The sequence below is a fragment of the Pelobates fuscus genome, chromosome 10 (genome assembly GCF_036172605.1).
Source record: "Pelobates fuscus isolate aPelFus1 chromosome 10, aPelFus1.pri, whole genome shotgun sequence".
NCBI classification, from domain to species: domain Eukaryota; kingdom Metazoa; phylum Chordata; class Amphibia; order Anura; family Pelobatidae; genus Pelobates; species Pelobates fuscus.
Genome location: NC_086326.1, coordinates 72,370,077 through 72,390,858, shown reverse-complemented (window position 1 = coordinate 72,390,858; position 20,782 = coordinate 72,370,077). Strand labels below are relative to the sequence as shown.

General features: G+C 39.3%; 1 protein-coding gene across 6 annotated transcripts in view; it reads right to left on the bottom strand.

The window, feature by feature from the left end:
• MYPN (myopalladin) overlaps nucleotides 1-20,782 on the bottom strand; it is a 173,537-nt gene that overhangs the window by 115,665 nt on the left and 37,090 nt on the right. The window contains exon 1 of one of the 6 annotated variants that reach the window (XM_063435065.1): nucleotides 9,133-9,317. The exons of 4 other annotated variants lie outside the window; for them this stretch is intronic. The gene's annotated coding sequence lies outside the window, so the exon portion shown is untranslated. Of the gene's footprint in view, nucleotides 1-8,556; nucleotides 8,668-9,132; nucleotides 9,318-20,782 lie in introns of those variants that run through there. One more of the 6 variants, XM_063435067.1, reaches the window with a different exon arrangement.

The window sequence follows — 20,782 nt, the reverse complement described above, 5'->3', positions numbered from 1 at the left end:
TTGACAATAAACAGGAGATGGCACTCACAGCCTTTATATATTAACAATTAACTGCAGTGATTATGGTGCTTAAATTGACATTTTAATAACTTATTTCATAAAATTTAAACAGTCCAACAATTTATATAATTTACAAACGTTTTAAATCCCAAAATATTTTTTTTTGTAGACAGCAGGCAAAAAATAATTACAACTATTATCTATAATAAATAAATTCTAAGGATTTGTGAAAGATGCAGAATTATAAAACATACTTGTGGCACTACTTGCAGACATTTCATTAATTTCTGGATATACAGGTCTCCTAACAACTTAAATTCTCATTAAAGGTCAGTAGATGTTTACATTCCATTCTGCATCTGGGTTCATGCCCTACTCTGTGGATGCTCATTTTTTCACTTGTCGTTAATTTTATCTTGGTATTGATTTGAAACGTGTAAGTAAAACATGCTTGATATCCAAACCTGATCCAGGTCTTGATTTTGAAATTCGTGAACAGATGTATGAAAAAGATGGTCTCCACTAAATTCCTACCCGGCATCAATTGCAAGGTAGCATATCTTAAGCCTTGATGAGATGTGATACAAGTTTGAATTGCCTGTGTAATTTTATTCAGAAATGTTTTACAAGAGTCTGTGATACTATTAAGTTACATCTACATCTGGTGTCCTGTGCAAAACTTAGAAGTGACTCCCCCTCTATGTCCACTCACACATCGTTACTGATTATCATAATTTAATGTCATTCGTTATAACAGCCAAGTGGCTTCTTTGAATAAATACAAAAATATAGATTTTGCAATATCCGTGCATGTGAGGGATTCTTTGTGTAGAGCATTGTTAAATGAATGCATGTGAGTGTTTTTCTGTGCGCAATATTACTGTGTATTGTGTGTGCAGTGTGAATATGTATCAACATTTTTGTGTTTGTACATCATAGAATGTCAGTGTTCCTGTATGTGTACAATGTCAGTATGACTGTATGTTCCACATGTTATGCATGTGTGTGTTGTCAGTATATATGTATGTAATATTTTTGTATTCATGGTGTTCAGGTAATGATGTAATTCGCTGATTCATGTTGCTCCGCCTCCCGCTCCAGGTTTAGTAATCTGTTCCACCGTAATATTGGCTATTTTGTTTCCTTTTTTTCCTAATTTCTTTTTACTGCTTATAAAAACCGTACACTAGGTTTATAGACATATTTATTCCCTGGTCTTTATTATTAAAGGTACACTTCAGGTACCATAATAACTAAAATGGTTATGGTGCCAGGAGTGCCCTAGAGTCTCCCAATGGAATCCTATCCTTTTTAGAATGGTTTGACTTCTTACCCTGACTCTGCTCTCTGCATTCACTGCATCCATCATCCGCTTTTCATTTCCCTTATGTGAAGTGCGCCCCAACTCCAGCACATCCAACAACTTTCGTTAGCTGTCCTGAAATAAGACCTGCAGTGCACAGCTAACCCACTGGTTGACAGCTCTCAGATAATAGCTCTCAGACGAAGAGCTAAGCACTGCACTACTGGCTCTCTCCAGTCAGATGAAATGGAGTCGGGAAGCGCCTCACATTGAGGAAATGAGAAGCAGACCCGAATTAAGAAATAAATAATTCCAAGCGGAATATTCATTATCCACATTTTGTTGTGTGTTTCTATCTTCTTGCTTTAGAAAAACTTTAAAATAGTTGAGTGTCATTTAAAGGAACACACCTTCTCCAAGCCTCCAGGAGAACCCAAAGCTCCAGCGAAAAGCATCTGTTAGCTCTTCTGAGCTAAACCCTGAAGTAAATGGCCAGTTGATTGGCTCAGAGCATCAGCTGACTGCACTCAGTCAACGAACAAGCCTTACATTCTGCTGTAGTGGTTATGGTGCTTGGAGTGTTCATTAAGAAGTCAGAAAAAGTGGTAAAAGGTTTTAAATGTATTTTTGCTTTGTAATTTTTTTGCCAACTAAATTAAGATAATGGTCAAATACACACTTTGAAATGGCAGCTATTTCATTACATACATATAAATATAAATATACATCAGGCATGGCATTGATGATATTGGTAATTCAGAAGTGTAAATTCTGCATTACCAGAAGAGGTTGGTTTCTTGCCAATCTGGAACACACCACACAACCTCTTCTCGAAGCTGTACAATTTATGATGCTTAGAATCCCTCTAAAGGATTCAGCTATAGAACTTGATCGTACTTCAACAGAACATGTTCTGTTTCCAGTGGGATCAATGTGTCTTTTAGTCATTTTGCAGCCTACAAAATAAGGTCCACTCAAGTAGACAATAATAATAACAACAATATCTAGAGTCCAGGGCACAATTAGTAAATTAATAATTAAAAGGACACTATAGTCACCTGAACAACTTTAGCTTCATGAAGCAGTTTTGGTGTATATATAGAACATGCCCCTGCAGCCTCACTGCTCAATCCTCTGCCATTTAGGAGTTAAATCCCTTTGTTTATGAACCCTAGTCACACCTCCCTGCATGTGACTTGCACAGCCTTCCATAAACACTTCCTGTAAAGAGAGCCCTATTTAGGCTTTCTTTATTTCAAGTTCTGTTTAATTAAGATTTTCTTATCCCCTGCTATGTTAATAGCTTGCTAGACCCTGCAAGAGCCTCCTGTATGTGATTAAAGTTCAATTTAGAGATTGAGATACAATTATTTAAGGTAAATTACATCTGTTTGAAAGTGAAACCAGTTTTTTTTTTTTCATGCAGGCTCTGTCAGTCATAGCCAGGGGAGGTGTGGCTAGGGCTGCATAAACAGAAACAAAGTGATTTAACTCCTAAATGGCAGAGAATTGAGCAGTGAAATTGCAGGGGAATGATCTATACACTAAAACTGCTTTATTTAGCTAAAGTAATTTAGGTGACTATAGTGTTCCTCTAATATTAAATAAGAGAAAAGTTCATTGTATCTTTCTTGTTACAACACATAGATTTTTATTATGCTTCCTTTATTATCAAGATCCAAATAATCTTGATAATCCAATTGTTTGTCTGCTAACAATTTAGATACTCTAACATTTTCAAGAGTAGGGAATTACTGGGGTGACCATATGTTTATATTTAGCCAGGATAGTTGTGTTTTCAGCACATGTGTCCTCTGTCCCGTACAAAGGACATCTTTTTGTTCTTTATACCCAGCAATGTCTTGCCAAATCGGTTTAAGCTCAGATCCCTGTTTGATTGACATTGTAGCTGAACATGTAGCTCTGACAGTAGATTAGGAGCAATTGCTCATGATTCATACAAACCTCTTAAAATTCTGAATAAGGAAATCAGCTGTGGGTTTAGAGATACTAACTAGGTAAAGAATGATATTTTACCAGTAAATTGAGATTACTGATCTTTCAGATGTAGATGGGAAGAGAAGGAAGCAGAAGTTGTGAGAAGCAAGTGAGAAGCTTTCAAAGTTTTAATGAAGTTAATGGACTATGAATGTGTTTGGTTCTGCTTTGTATGATTTAGAGAACTTCCCAGCAGACAGATCTGAATATTACGTTGTGTTTTGTAAGTAAAGGCAGAATTGAACGCATGTCAGAATCTTATACAAACAGTTTCCAGATCTTCAGAAGGTAAAGGATAGGCAACATTACCCAGTTAAGATGTAAGCATTAGTACTGTTCATGGTTTATTATAATAAGGAGTGATAAGCACAGTATTATGTTATATAGTAGCAGTAACTTACATTATTTGGGGAAGCTGAGTCCCTCAGACAGGGTCCAAATGGCCAACTTGCCCAAAACTTACAACGAGTGTGCATCAAAGTGCTGTATTATTGAATGTGCTTATCATATTTTTGTATGTTAAAGGGACACTATAGTCACCAGAACAACTACAGCTTAATGTAGTTGTTCTGGTGAGTATAATAGTTCCCTTCGGGCTTTTTTCATGCAAACACTGCCTTTTCAGAGAAAATGGCCTCTAAGGACACCTCCACTCCTTAGATGGCCACTGGAGGTACTTCCTGGGTCAGGGCTGCCGAAAAAGGAGCCCTAATGTTCAGCGTCCCCATGATCTTCATGGAGACGCTGAATTTTCCTCATAGAGATACATTTATTCAATGCATCTCTATGAGGAGGTGCTGATTGATCAAAACAATATTTGGCCCCGCTCCTGTGCCGATTTTAAGCATTGAATTAGCTAAAAATCGGCCATTTTGATGATGCCACAAAGGGCGCAGAGCCAGTGCCGGCGGACCCACACGGCGCTGGAAATAAGGTGAGTTTTAAACTTTTATAGGGGAGCTAAGGGGGACAAGCAACCTAAATGGCGTGTTAAACACTAGAGGGTCAGGAATACGTGTTTGTGTTCCTGACCCTATAGTGTTCCTTTAAGATGCAAAGTGGCTTGAAGGGTCAGTCCCACCTAATTTTTAGTATTGCCAGTTTCATACACTAAATAGATAAAGTTGATGAAAATTAGATCAACATTCTAATTGCACCATTGCCCATCATCATCCATGCCTCAGGATCCTGAACTGTTAATATTAAAAGTTTGAGTAAAATATATTTGGTATCCTTTCCAATTGTGTGGCATTCTGCACTATAACTGTATTATCCTGTATTTCAATTTGGAGGTTTATTGTAAATGGAGGGGCTAAGGGAGCTAATAAGACACATGGAGGGCTGGGGGGGAGGGGGGTTATGAGACACATGGGAGGCTGGAGGAATGGATTGAGACACATGAAGTGATAGGGGAATGGATTGAGAAACATGGAGGGCTAATTATTATTATTAATATTATTTTATTATTTATATACTGCCAGCTAATTCCGTAGTCCTGTACAATGGGTGGACTAACATATACGTAATTGTAACCAGACAAATGGATGCACAGGAACAGAGTGGTTGAGGGCCTCGCTCAATGAGCTTACATGCTAGAGGATGAGACACATGTAAGGCTGGAGGGGGTGGAATGAGACACATGGCGGGCTGGGTGTCTAATAAGACACATGGAGGGGCTTAGGGAGCTAATGAGACACCTGGGGGGTTGAGGGAGCTAATGAGACACCTGGTGGGATGGATTGAGACACGTGGATGTCTGGGGAATGGATTTAGAAGCATGGAGGGGTGGCGGGGTAATGATACACATGTAAGGCTGGAGGGGGTGGAATGAGACACGTGGAGGGCTACGGGGTAATGAGACACATGGAGGGGCAGAGGAGTAAAAATACACATGGAGAGGCTGGGGAGAAAAAAGACACAGAGGGGTCTGGGGAGAAAAAAGACACAGAGGGGTCTGGGGAGAAAGAGACAGAGGGGCTGGGAAAGGGGAACAGGAGACACACAGAGAAGCTGAGACAGACAAAAAAAGAGGGGCTGGGGGCTGGGGGCTGGGGAGAATGAGACACACAGAAGCTGTTGGGAAAGAGACTAACAGAAGGGCTGGGGAAGGGGAGAAACAGACAAAGGGGTTGGGGCTAAAAGACACATAAAATGGGCTTGGGGGAGAAAGACACAAAGTACATCTTCAGTTGTGTCTCCTGTTCTCCCTGTAATTTAGAGTCGACTGGTGAGAGAAAGACTTTGTATTAAAGGGACACTATAGTCACCAGAACTACTACAGTTTAATGTAGTGATTCTGGTGTCTATAACCTTTCCCTGTAAGCTGAGCACTGTAAATGCTACCTTTTCAGAGAAAAAGCAATGTTTACATTGCTGCCTAGTAACATCTCTAGTGACAGTCACTCAGACGGCCACTAGAGCTGCTTCCTAGTCCACGCTCTGCATGGAGGCGCTGAACGCTCCCCACAGAGATGCATTGATGCAATGCATCTCTGTGAAGAGATGCTTATTGGTGAGGTTGAGCGCAGCGTTTTGCCACACATGCGCAATAGCCTCCCAATGCTTTCCAAAAGGAAACACAACATGAAAAACAAACACACAAAAGACAAGTCATTAAGGGCGTGAGGGGGTCCCCCCGAGATAGAACACACTGGGAAAACAACCCACATAATGTCCCACATAATGACCCCCAAGACTGGCAACAACCTCAATATCAATGGCTACATTCACCTCACACAACTGCCTCTGAGCATCATAGCACAGCCTATGGTAAAACTACAATGCATAATGCAGATCTATACCATTCGCTCAAGAGAGCGCTCAATCAACCCTTAGTAAGCCAGTAGCAGATAGAACATGACGACTTAACGAATGACACAAACGAACGCAGAGCAAACAGACATATATATATATATATATATATGTCACTATACACCTGTTCCCCATGATACTAGATATACTGCCCAGAGACCCTTAGTGGTCCACCTCAGCACCCATACTCAGGGGACTGGTAAGCCCCCGTTTATACTTACCTTTAAACATACCTGTTTGGCCATGGAACTGCGCTATGTAATTGAACGGCACATAGCCCCAGGACAGATTAAAAAATAAGGAGTCATTCGAAAACCTACTGTTTCCCATTCTGTTTGCATAATGTTCGCCATATCTCCTGCGAGGGAAAACGGCTGTGCTTATTTGATGACCTTAAAATAAACTGATCTACACCAAAAAAAGTAGCTTGATATAGCCCACCCCACTACAGATACACTGTGCTTTTGGATCTCCCTTAAGTTAAAATGCAAATTTTGGAATTACCTATGTTACTGTACATGACGCATCTGTGTGTCTTATTTACAAATGTTTACTTCTAGAGGCCTGCGTGCCCTCAACTGTATTTCACCTTTCTCTCTTGCCTTAATACAATAAAAAGAAGATTAAAAAAAAAGAAATACAAAGCTGTATACAACCAACACGCATCCTCAATTGCACCCTTATTATATCATTTTCAATTTCTTTCCATGTTTACAAATGGAGCTGTCATTACCTGCAAACCTATTTTACAGATAGACAAACAGACAGACTGAAACAGAGATACTAAAGGTTAGTACATCAGTGGTGGTCAGTGGCCCATGTCACCTGAAGAGATAAGGAACTAAAGATTCTCTACTTTATTGAGTCATGATAAAGCAATCTTTGACACAAATCTCCTTTGATATTCGTATGGTGTGATATGGGCACTCTCAATAAAGATGGATCATAAAGGAACATAAAAGTGGAGATCGATGCAAACAGAGGTACACAAAAATTGACCTATGTAATAAACACACAAAAAGGTTAGCATGGAAAGGCAGAGGTGCAAATGAATAAATAACAGGGTTATTCACTAAAGTGAGAATTCAAAGCAAATGTCAAAATTTTGGTGAAATTAGCTATACCAAGAAAAAAATCTTCATGTCAGCTATGCTTCCAGGATGGCTAGTATGGCCTTAACTTTGAAATGCACTTTGAATTCTTACTTTAGCGTATGAACCTGTAAGCATACCGTAAACATTGGGAACTATGCAATTTGGACGGGTGGGTATTTCTTCAAGGGTGTCACGAGCAATGCAACTTGCCTCACTGGTGAAACCCATAATGGGTGTGTCTACCTAGGAAGTGGGTGTTTGAGCTTGGCAACAAACACGCCAAGCTAACAGACATTCTCCCGGCTGGCCCCCGACTTAGAGGACCATGGAGAAAGCACTGCTGAAACGTTCTCTGCATGGTCCTGGAGGCCACTTCACAGCTCAAGTGCATCTAATGATGTGCTCCCTTCGAGGACTAAGTTGAGATGGCAAGACAGGACACAGAAATTGGGATTGTCCCGCTGAAAGCCTGTTGCATTGATATGTATTAAGATGATATATTACTATGCAAGTGAAGTGTACTAAATCCATTGTTCTCACTAAGCTAAAATATCACGGCTGATGAATAATGTTGACATAGACCACATAAGTGATATCCAGGAATTTGGATGGGTAAAAAAGTAAATAAGAAACCCCACCAAGATAGAATGTCAAGAGGAAGGTGGGTTACAAATCTGCCACTTAATCCTAGAAAACAAAAATCATCTGAATGTCTTTGGTGGGTATACAAATTATTATTCAGAATGGCAAAGGTTAACACAGGTATGAGTTGAAGCTAAATATAACAAACCATACTCTGCAACTAAACAGTATTTCTTAAACTTCAATATACTACTGTCACTGAATTGCATTTTTGAGATAGTGTTCTTCTGAATATTAGTACCACTGCTCTTTTGCCATTATGCTCAATTTGTTAGAGGCAAAATAGCTTTCTCTGTGAATCAACAATTAACTCCTCAGCATTGTGAGATGTCAATACACTGCCCCATCCTATCTAACAAACACGTGATATTCCTAGTAAACAATAGCAGGTTCATAGTGACTTAAAGCTACATCATCTATAGTTGGTTAACATAACTAGACAAAATATACCCAGAAGGATGAAATTGGGATTTTCACTTTTTTAGTAATTGACATACATTCTGTCAATGGGTAAAGTAACAGAGAAATGTCTCAAGCATTCACACATTCTAAGTGAAACTGAAATAACCATTTTAAATCTAATACAATCAAGAGGGTTTACTTATTACCTCCTAGAGCATTCTTGTCTAAACGTGCAAGCATTCCACTTCACAGTATTCTAAAACCAAAAACTCATTTTCTACTGCTTTTAAAACAAATTGAACTCACTTCTTCCGCACTCTCTCTTTTTATACGGATGATGCGATATCTGCTGTTTTACTGAAGGCTGCATTAGCCACGACGCACATCTGCTCCTGCTAATCAAGGGTCTATTGGAGATGGAAACGGGATGAGCCCGCAGCAGCTTTGCCCTTTCCTATACGACCAGTGCAGCTGTTGTGTACTCTAATCTACAGAGCAAATCACATTGAGCTAAATATAATCTGCAGGGTCATTTTACACAGCCCTGTATAAAGTAAATCTTTATAAAATCAAAGTCCATCTCAAGTCATTAATTACATTAAGATTTTCACTATAATTACGTACAATGGAGATTAAGGTTCACCGCTAGTTATGACATGAGTTCTACCATATATATCCAGGCAGAGAAAATAAACAGAAGTTCTTGATTTGACAATGTTATATGTATACATACAAATGTTTTACAAGAAATCTTTAGCACTGGGTATAGCTGTATATTTACAATATACTAGTATTATTCCTTATTTGTTATACCTTTGAAAAAAGGAGAAAAGAACAGTTAATTCTATCAGAGTTTTTTCTTCTATTCTTTTCGGTAATTACCTAAATATCTCTGTCTCTGTCAAAGTCCAGACCTGGTTGTCTTCTCTTGTGGAAAGTGTCCAAGAGTAAAGAAGATGAATTGAAACAATCCTAATTTAACCAAAGCACTGTTCTAAAGATGAGATGAGTTATCCTGAAATTGAGGAGAATGATTGTATGAAGCTGAGTCAACCTGTCACCACTGAGGCAGGAGCGTTTGTCAACGGCAGGTCCTGTGTTATTTTGAGATCTCTACACCATGTGCCTACCAAGCATCTCATTGGGCATTGGAACCTTAGGCAAGTAGGCTCCATTCCTGTAATAGCATGTCTTAGATGTGAAACATGCTGTATGCGAGCTTCCTTTCCTATTTTGCTTCCTGCACAATTATTAGTTACTTCCAGTCTACAACATATACATTTAGCAGAGCTTGAGCCACACTGTAATAGCAAAGAATGCAATGACACATAGTCTGTTTATTCTTACTGGCATTTAAATAGCGTCAACATATTACACAGAGCTTTACAATTTTATTGTGTGGATATTACAGAAAACAAACTATTACAACTGTTAACAAGAACAGGTTACCGCTTGAAAGAGCTTACAATCTATTATTAAAGGGACACTATAGACATCTAAAAAACTTAAGCTTAATGAAGCACTCACTGCTCAATTCTCTGTCATTTAAGAGTTAAATCACTTTTGTTTCTAACACCAATATCCTACTGCCTCCTTTACAAACTGTAGATATCGAGGACTAAAGATCCCCACATCTGGGGCTTTAGCCTCCAAAAAACAACAACTACCCCCAATGAATTTCTGTTGTCAACTATAATTTAATTGATAGTTGGTTAGCTAGCTACTTAGTCAACTAATATTGAAATATGTAATATCCATGTTTCTAGGTTAGAGAACACAGTTGTTGCAGCTGTGATGAATGACATTTCTATAGCATTAGCCTTCCCAATGGCAAATAGCAAGGTACTTTCAGGACACAATGAAACTTGCTAAACGAACATATGTATCTCTGTAAAGTAGGGTTCTTGGACGTTTGTAAGAGAACCACAGACATTTCCTTGTTGTGCATACTTTTAGTTGGTGTATCACATGACACCTTTAAAAGAAACATGCTAGTACTTTAGAATGCTGGATTTATGCGAGTAAGATATAATAGAATGGTCTCACCACCAGGGCCAGACTGGGACTGAGAATGCATAGCAGCCCTGGAAAAAAACAACGTATGCCCTACAAGTCATTATGCCACAGTAGTGTTTGTGTGTGTGTGTGTGTATATGTATATATATATATATATATATATATATATATATACACACACACATATATATATGTATACACAGGCTCACTACAGACAAGCTCACAGACACACATACAAATGCTCACTACAGAAAATCCCATTGACACATGCTCACTACAGCCAAGCTCACTGACACACACATGCTCACTACAGATAAGCTCACTGTCCAACACATACTGAGTACAGACAAGCTCACTGACACACACATACTCACTACAGACAAGCTCATTAACACACGTATACATGCTCACTACAGACAAGCCCACTGACACATGCTCACTACAGACAAGCTCACTGGCACACACACACACTCACTACAGACAAGCTCACTGGCACACACATGCTCACTACAGACAAGCCCACTGACACACGCTCACTACAGACAAGCTCACTGGCACACACACACACACACTCACTACAGACAAGCTCACTGGCACACACATGCTCACTACAGACAAGCCCACTGACACATGCTCACTACAGGCAAGCTCACTGACACACACATGCACACTACATACAAGCCCACTGACACATGCTCACTACAGCCAAGCTCACTGACACACACACACACCAAGCTCACTGACACACACACACACACACACACACACACACACTCACTACAGATATGTTCCCTGACACACATGCTCACTAAAGACAAGCTCACTGACACACACACTCACTACAGACAAGATCACTGTCACACACACATGCTTACTACAGACAAGCTCACTGACACAATCATATGCTTACATAACTTTGGTGCTTGATGATAGTCTCTTGCTTAGTTGTTTTCAGTTGTTTGGGAAAAGTGGGCAAATTAACTTTGTTGGACGGATATTAGTTAATCATTTTAATAGTTTAAATTTTGGCTGCTATCAGCTTACTAAACAGTTTCACTCATCAGATCCGATTAGTGGAAATGTAATTGGGGCTGAAGTACACATCCCATAAACTCTTATTGGACAGAGCTGTATGGGATAAAAATGTCATGCACTGAAAAGAGATGCTACATAGTTGATGTTTCCTATAAAATGAGTATACTAATCTATAAAATCCATTGGGGTAAGGCCACAGCAGGAACAGCCACTCCAGTGATTTTCAGGATATACATTACCAAAACCAACAGTTTTTAACATCCAAGTTATTCTTTCTCCTTAAGACATACATCAAACAATAACTTACTCCTTTTAGGAGACTAACTAAACAGAGGTATTTCCTTTCAAACAGTCACAAAACAATAATAAAACAGCACTAGTGACACTATAGGCACCAACACAACTTTAACTTAATGAAGCAGTTTTCGTGTATAGGTCATGACCCTGCAGTCTCACTTCTCATTTCTCTGCCATTTGGGAGATAAATCACTTTGTTTATACTGCCCTAGTCACACACATGTGACTTGCACAGCCTTCCTAAACACTTACTGTAAAGAGATCTAATGTTTATACTTCCTTTATTGCACTTTCTGCTTAATTTAGAATTTCTTATCTCTTGCTCTGATAATAGTCAACTAGAGCCTGTAGGAGCTTCCAGTGTATGATTAACCCCTTAAGACCGCAGCCAAATGTACAAGTTGTGAACCCCAAAAAATTTAAACAAACCACAGATTTTGACTATATGTCTGTTCAACAATAATTTACCTCTTTCATATTAAATGCACCCACACTTATAATATATCATTTTAGCCAGGGGAAACAGGGCTTTCGTTTAACATCAAATATTTAGGTATGGAACATAACGTAATATGAACACAATATAAAAAATGAGAGAAAATATGATTTTTTAAAAATTTTCTTAGTTCTATGTGACATTCTAACTGTGAATGTCATAATACTGTTTGCTTTTACTGCAATAAAATACACATATTTGTATTCAGCGATGTCTCACGTGTAAAACAGTACCCCCTATGTACAGGTTTTATGGTGTTTTGGGAAGTTACAGGGTCAAATATAGCATGTTACACTTTTCAGTTTTTTCACATTGAAATTTGCCAGTTTGGTTACGTTGCCTTTGAGACTGTATGGTAGCCCAGGAATGAGAATTACCCCCATGATGGCATACCATTTGCAAAAGTAGACAACCCAGGGTATTGCAAATGGGGTATGTCCAGTCTTTTTTAGTAGCCACTTGGTCACAAACACTAGCCAAAGTTAACGTTAATATTTGTTTGTGTGTGAAAAATGCAAAAAACTAATTTGAAAGCCAATTTTGGCCAGTGTTTGTGACTAAGTGGCTACTAAAAAAGACTGAACATACCCCATTTGCAATACCCTGGGTTGTCTACTATTGCAAATGGTATGCCATTATGGAGGTAATTCTTATTTCTGGGCTACTATACGGTCTCAAAGCCAACGTAACCAATCTGGCGAATTTCATTGTGAAAAAACTGAAACGCAAGCCTTATATTTGACTCTGTAACTTTTGAAAACACCATAAAACCTGTACATGAGGGGTACTGTTATACTCAGGAGACTTTGCTGAACACAAATATTTGTGTTTCAAAACAGTAAAAAGTATTACAGCAAAAATATCGTCAGTGTAAGTGCCGTTTGTGTGCGAAAAATGCAATAAATTTCACTTTCCCTGACAATATCATTGTTGTAACAAATTTTACGGTTTTGAAACACAAATATTTGTGTTCAGCGATGTCTCCCGAGTAAAACAGTACCCCCCATGTACAGGTTTTATAGTGTCTTGGAAAGTTATAGGGTTAAATATAGTGCTAGCAAATTAAATTCCCTATACTTTCGGCCTGGGTTGTTAGGCAGGTCCTGCAAATTGTAATTAATAAAAGGACCTAATTATGTAAAATTATTACATAAATATATATGTAAAATTATTATATATACACGTGTGTGTATATATATATATGTATATATATGTATATAATTTTTTTACAATTATTTTTATTTATATATAGGTATACATATAGTGATGTATACGTATATACTTAGATATATACATATATATATTATTTCGTTCTACGTGTATTTTGATATCTATATATATATATATATATATATAGCAATAGAAAAAATATACCAGCACTCCTAGGATTTTCAAATGAAGTTTTCCTTTTATTCCAAAGTACAATATCGACGTTTCAGCTCTCCCTCAGAGCTTTCATCAGGACATATACAAAATTCTAAAACATAAACAGACTTATATAGGGAGCTAAAATCAAGGTAAGTACTCACTTTTACAGCTGATTGTCATTTCCCATTCCCGCCCGATTGCTCAGGTTGCCTGTGCATGTACTTCCGGGTATGGTCATGTGACCACCATAAGGAGTGCTGTCAAGGCTCAAAATACATCATTGCCACGGACTTCCTATTTACACGTCACCATGGCAACCTGATCGCAGCCGGGCTGATTTTAATTGTTTCTCATTTATTTGTATGAGCAGATTAAAATTTGCACTTTATGTATAAGACACACTACTGTGCACAGTTAAGTAGATAATCCTTACTAATATGCACATTCTAGGAATAGATTTCACACAGCCCTGGTATATTAACATATAAATAAATGTGTTCCCCCTTTGTTTATGTTTCTTTGTACATTTCCCTTCCCAGAAAATCAGCCCGGCTGCGATCAGGTTGCCATGGTGACGTGTAAATAGGAAGTCCGTGGCAATGATGTATTTTGAGCCTTGACAGCACCAGTACACGGGGGATTAACCAATGAGGTAATATGCCCATGGTTGCCCAGGAAACGTGATGTGCTCGGCGAATCGGAACTCCTTATGGTGGTCACATGACCATACCCGGAAGTACATGCACAGGCAACCTGAGCAATCGGGCGGGAATGGGAAATGACAATCAGCTGTAAAAGTGAGTACTTACCTTGATTTTAGCTCCCTATATAAGTCTGTTTATGTTTTAGAATTTTGTATATGTCCTGATGAAAGCTCTGAGGGAGAGCTGAAACGTCGATATTGTACTTTGGAATAAAAGGAAAACTTCATTTGAAAATCCTAGGAGTGCTGGTATATTTTTTCTATTGCTGTGCATGAGCTACCAGAGCACCAGGTACTTTACAAATAGTGAAGAGTGCAAGAGCTGCCTGCATTTATGTTATTATTGAGGGCCTGGCTATCCCTCTCTCTATGCACCCACTAATATTATTGCAAATAACTGCAAAACTTCCCCACTATTGAAGGGAAAAGACTGTATTTTTTTGGGACATTTTTTCTTGCAAACGGTAGTACATTTGTATTTTGCCGGTAACATTTTGTTTTAATTTTGGCATTTCTCAAAGCAACAGTATTTTTTAAGGCATACCAATAAAAGTTATTTTTTATATTGAATTGCGTCCATATGAAGAGGCTTGGAGGTGCTCACACCATCTGATACAAGTTTGCTAGGAATATAATATATAAGCTGATGGAGGATTTCTTACAGCAATCAGGGGCATGTGCCCCACAAGCCACCACGCTCCAATTCAGCGATGCCCAGGCTGAGGAAATACTATGGAGTACGTCCAGCATAGAGTTACCCACCACTACCACACTACGTGATGTATATTTCAAACTTCTGAAGTTGAAGAAAAAAGAGGTTGATCTAGACCTCCATGGAATTTTTCTCTCCGACTACCACAGAGCGAAACAAGTACCAAGGGGGTTCCGCGTGAGGAACATCCCTACAATTGGGAGAGCAAAAGCAAAAGTTTGCAGGGACTGGACAGCAGTCCTTAATAAGTGTTCATTAGACCTGATGCTTATAACTATACAGGATGTCAAGGAGGATCTGGTGGAAATTCGGAGGAAAATACAAAATGTTGAATCTGAGTATGCATTACTTCTCAATACACAGGAGGGTAACAATACGGCATTGAAATTGAGTGAAGAAATCCTCAAATATAAGAACCAGCTGATCAAATTTAAGAGACAGAAGATGGAGAGGGTGCAACTGGACTATCAAGAACATTCAGTCTACCGATGGCTATCAGGCGAGCAGAGGGGGAAACAGAGAAGATTCCGTAAGAGAATAGTGAAACCGAATATCACCACCATCGACATAACATCTGGTGAGTCTGCATCAGAGGGTGAGGGCAGTCAACGAGGACCCTCTGTACATTTTTTAGACAGAGAAGGGGAATCGAGTGCGGAGAAACAACCGACAACGGTCACAAGAAGCAAATTCAAAAATGCAAAAGGACAAATACCAGACGTGGATGCAAGGGACGTCTCCATTGGTCAAAAAGGGAAACCACCGATACGCAAATGATCCCAATCTTCAATCTATCCACAAGGGAATTGTCACCCCTAGAGGTGAATATTTTGAGCAAAGGTCTGTCGTTCATACCTACCACTCCCCCCAACCACTTTCAATGGGACATAGAACTGTTTAAATTTGGTCGCACTATCAGACTAAAAGATTTTTTTCAGAAACCAAAATCTCTGACTCCCTCATCAACTACTGGGACACCTTATAAATTTAGAACACCTAGCACTTTTGACCCTCCTTCAACTCAGGTGGCCATTAAATCCTTTCTAACAACGGTTCAAAATGAAACTGATACTATGTTGAAGAAACACAAACAGACGCATTCCAACCTTTCAAAGAAAGAACGTGAATTGGTACAAAACTTGGCTATGGATCCTGAGATTGTAATACGACCGGCGGATAAGGGTGGTGGGATTGTGATCTTGAATTACTCTGAATATGCTGAGGAGATCAAACAACAATTAATGGACACTGATACCTATAAACCACTGGACAGTGATCCCACAACTCTAATTGCCAACAGAATCAGTGAAACACTACAATTTGGTCTACAAGCTGGACACATTGATCTGGTCCTGTTCCAATATCTACAAAAGAAACATCCCAGAACCCCGATAATTTACACACTACCAAAAATACATAAAAATTTAAAAACACCGCCGGGTCGTCCCATAGTCTCTGCAGTACAAGGCCTGCTGGAACCCATAGCTAAGTACCTTGACTACATCTTCAAAGACCCTGTAACGTCCCTCAGCACCTGCATTAGAGATACCCCTGATCTGCTGCAACAACTTAAGCAAATTGAGGAATTCGATGGGGTTCTCATTACAATGGATGTAGGGAGCCTGTACACGATCATCCCACATGAGGAAGGTGTGCAGGCCATGCGGGACCTCCTCACTCACTCTCCAAGCTACAAAGGTCCATCAATTGAGCTTGCTTTGGAATTGCTTATGATTGCTTTACAGAACAATTATTTTCGTTTTGAATCACAATGGTACCTCCAGATAGCGGGAACATCCATGGGGGCAGCGATGGCCCCCATGTATGCTAACGCGTATATGTATGAATACGAGATGAAACACATCTTTCAACAATATGGCCATTCAATTGTTAAATATTTTAGATTCATCGACGATATTTTGATTCTGTGGCGAGGCTCTAAAAATGAAGCAATACAGTTTGTACAAAACCTCAACGAGCTACCTACACCGGTAAGACTGACCGCCAACATTGATGAGAGGAGTGTCCAATTTTTGGATGTGGAAATTATGAACATCAATAAGAAGTTGGAATTTAAACTGTTCACTAAATCCACGGATCGCAACACTTTGCTGCGATTTGAAAGTGCTCATCCAAAGCATCTTAAAGAGTCTTTGCCCTATACACAATTTCTAAGGGTATTACGTAACAACTCTCAAAGCTTCCAAGGTGACCTACAATTGGGGGACATGTATAAGAAATTCCAGGCACGCGGGTACCCTAGGAGTATCCTTGATAAGGCTGTATTGAAGGCTAAAACGACGTTGTCCTCACCAACATCCTCTAATAATAAAAAAATGGTTAACACCAGACCCATTTTTCCTATGAATTTTAACACTGCATCTAAGGAATTGACATCATCCATACGTCAAAATTGGAATATAATTGAAGTTGATCCCACTCTCCCAGATGAGTTACGTCAAAAACCGTTATTCTGTTATAGACGGAACAAAAACCTGCGCGATCTGTTGGTGAGAACTGATCCGCAACATTGCTATAATCCTGCAGCTAAAGAGAGTAAGAATGTTGGGTGCGTTAGGTGCTTGGGATGTGTCACTTGTGGGCACATCATTCCTTGCAAAACCTTCAGTCACCCATACACTGGTAAAATCTATAAAATCAGACAACGAATTCATTGCAGGACGGATCATGTTATCTATAAGTTGACATGCCCTTGTGGCCTCAACTATATAGGTAAAACAGAGACGGCACTCTGCGAGAGAATTAGGGGCCACAGATCTAGTATCCGGCTTGCCTATCGTGATGGCAAGTCGGACAAACCTGTGGCCCGACATTTTTTGGAACACCAACATCAACTATCTTCCCTGAGATGTGTGGCAATTGAACATATACCTATATCGGCCCGAGGAGGGGACAGAGGCAGATTCCTGATGCAACGCGAAATATATTGGATAACACAACTGAACACCTTGGCACCCAAGGGCCTGAACGAAAAATACTCCTTAACAGTTTTTTTGGGGTGATTTAATATGTGACGTGATTTAGACTTATTTGTATACTATTACTACTGTTAACTAAGAATTCCATATTAATAATGTTTTTAGATAATGATTCAAGGTGGGCTCGCAAAAGCAGGATTTCTTGGAATATAATAATGACTCATTCATAGAGGTAACATTAGACACTTAATTGTTAATATGGGGATTGTAAAATAGTTTGTGGCACTTGCAATTTTTTCACATAGTAATTCCTCATATTTAATGTAATCACATTTATCAACAACTCATGCCACATTTGTCAAACACCTTTTTTTCACATATTTACATTTGCTAAGTGATTTAGCATATTTTCACTAATTTATTATAATATATTTACATATTTTAATTGTTTCTCATTTATTTGTATGAGCAGATTAAAATTTGCACTTTATGTATAAGACACACTACTGTGCACAGTTAAGTAGATAATCCTTACTAATATGCACATTCTAGGAATAGATTTCACACAGCCCTGGTATATTAACATATAAATAAATGTGTTCCCCCTTTGTTTATGTTTCTTTGTACATTTCCCTTCCCAGAAAATCAGCCCGGCTGCGATCAGGTTGCCATGGTGACGTGTAAATAGGAAGTCCGTGGCAATGATGTATTTTGAGCCTTGACAGCACCAGTACACGGGGGATTAACCAATGAGGTAATATGCCCATGGTTGCCCAGGAAACGTGATGTGCTCGGCGAATCGGAACTCCTTATGGTGGTCACATGACCATACCCGGAAGTACATGCACAGGCAACCTGAGCAATCGGGCGGGAATGGGAAATGACAATCAGCTGTAAAAGTGAGTACTTACCTTGATTTTAGCTCCCTATATAAGTCTGTTTATGTTTTAGAATTTTGTATATGTCCTGATGAAAGCTCTGAGGGAGAGCTGAAACGTCGATATTGTACTTTGGAATAAAAGGAAAACTTCATTTGAAAATCCTAGGAGTGCTGGTATATTTTTTCTATTGCTGTGCATGAGCTACCAGAGCACCAGGTACTTTACAAATAGTGAAGAGTGCAAGAGCTGCCTGCATTTATATATATATATATATATATATATATATTAATATCAAAATACAGTTAGAACGAAATTACACACATATATATATTTGTAATTATTATTTTAGTTATTTTTTTTTTTTTTACGTATTTACATATTTTTTTTATTATAAAATATATATATAATTATAATTATGTATATATTTAATCAATATCCTTCTACGTGTATTTTGATATTAATATATATATATAATTATATATATATAAATATTAAAATACACTTAGTGTATGTGTAAATGTGTGTGTCTATATATATATATATATATATATATATATACTTAGATCATATATATAATATATATATAAATGATCTAAGTATATTTTATTTTTAACTGTAATCTTATTTTTAACATTAATGGGTTAAAAGGGGAGGAGAGGGGCAGAGACAGTGTCAGCCAGTGATTTTACATCACTGGCTGACACACAGGATCAGTGATCACAGTGACTGCCTGTCACTGTGATCACCTCCTGCAGATCGCGGTAATTGGCCACAGGGGGAGTGCCTGGGTGGCCAGGCATGCCCCCCACCGCGATCTGCAGGGGGATCCTGCTTGCAGTTACTATGGGTCAGCCAATAGGCTGACACATAGTAACCTCTGATCGCAGTGACAGATCGCAGGGAGAGGCTGTCTCTGCATTCAGATCGCAGAGACAGCCTCTCCCTGCGATCATACTCTGCAGATCGCGGTCACTGACCGCAGGGGTACTGCCTGGGGGGCCAGGCATGTCCCCCGACCGCGATCTGCAGAGTGAAAATGCGGCCGGCTCCATGTGTCAGCCGATTTTAAAATCGTCTGACACATGGTAAATACCGATCGCAGTGACAGCCTGTCACTGCGATCGGAAGCTGCAGACCACGGTCCCCAGGCACATTGGGGCTGCCTGGGGGGCCAGGCATGCCCCCCGACCGCGATCTGCAGCGGCCATGTGCCGCCGGCCACGTGGGGGGTAAGACCGCCCAGGACGTTCCATGCCGTCCTGCGGCGTTTAGAGCCGGCCAATTAAGGACGGCATGGCACGTCCTGCGGTCTTAAGGGGTTAAAGTTCTATTTACAGAGCAGGAGAGAAACAATTCTAAAGTAAGTGAACATCTGATTAAAATTAAACCATTTTTTTCATGCAGTCTGTGTGTGAGTCACAGCCAGTGTAGATGTGGCTAGGGCTGCATAGATAGAAACAAAAGTGATTTAACACCTTAATTACAGAAAATTGAGCGTTTAGAGTTCAGAGGCATGATCTATACACAAAACCTGCTTCATTAAACTAAAGTTGTTTTGGAGAAAATAGTATCCCTTTAAGTAGCCACTGAAGCTGCTACAAGTATTAACCCTGGAAGCAGGGGAAACATGCACTTTCAATACACTGCCTTTAATTAACCTTCCCCTAGTGACATATAAAGGAGGTACCTACAGCTCTACTCTTATTTATTTAACTAGTTATTATTTATTTTAAAGGGACACTATGGTCACCAGAACAACTACAACTTAATGTAGCTGTTCTGGTGAGTATAGTAAGTCCCTGCAGGATTTTTGCACTAAACACTGTCTTTTCAGAGAAAAGGTAGTGTTTACATTTCAGCCTAGGGACACTTCCAGTAGCCACTCCTCAGATAGCCACTAGAGGTGCTTCCTGGGGCAGTGCTGCATTTAGAATCTCCACTCTCTGCGTGGAGACACTGAACTTTCCTCATAGAGATGCATTGATTCAATGCTGATTGGCCAGGGTGGCATTTGGCTCTGCCCCCTGCTTGCTTTCCTATTTGAAAGCATTGAAATTGTCTGATATAGTCACTTTCGATGATGTC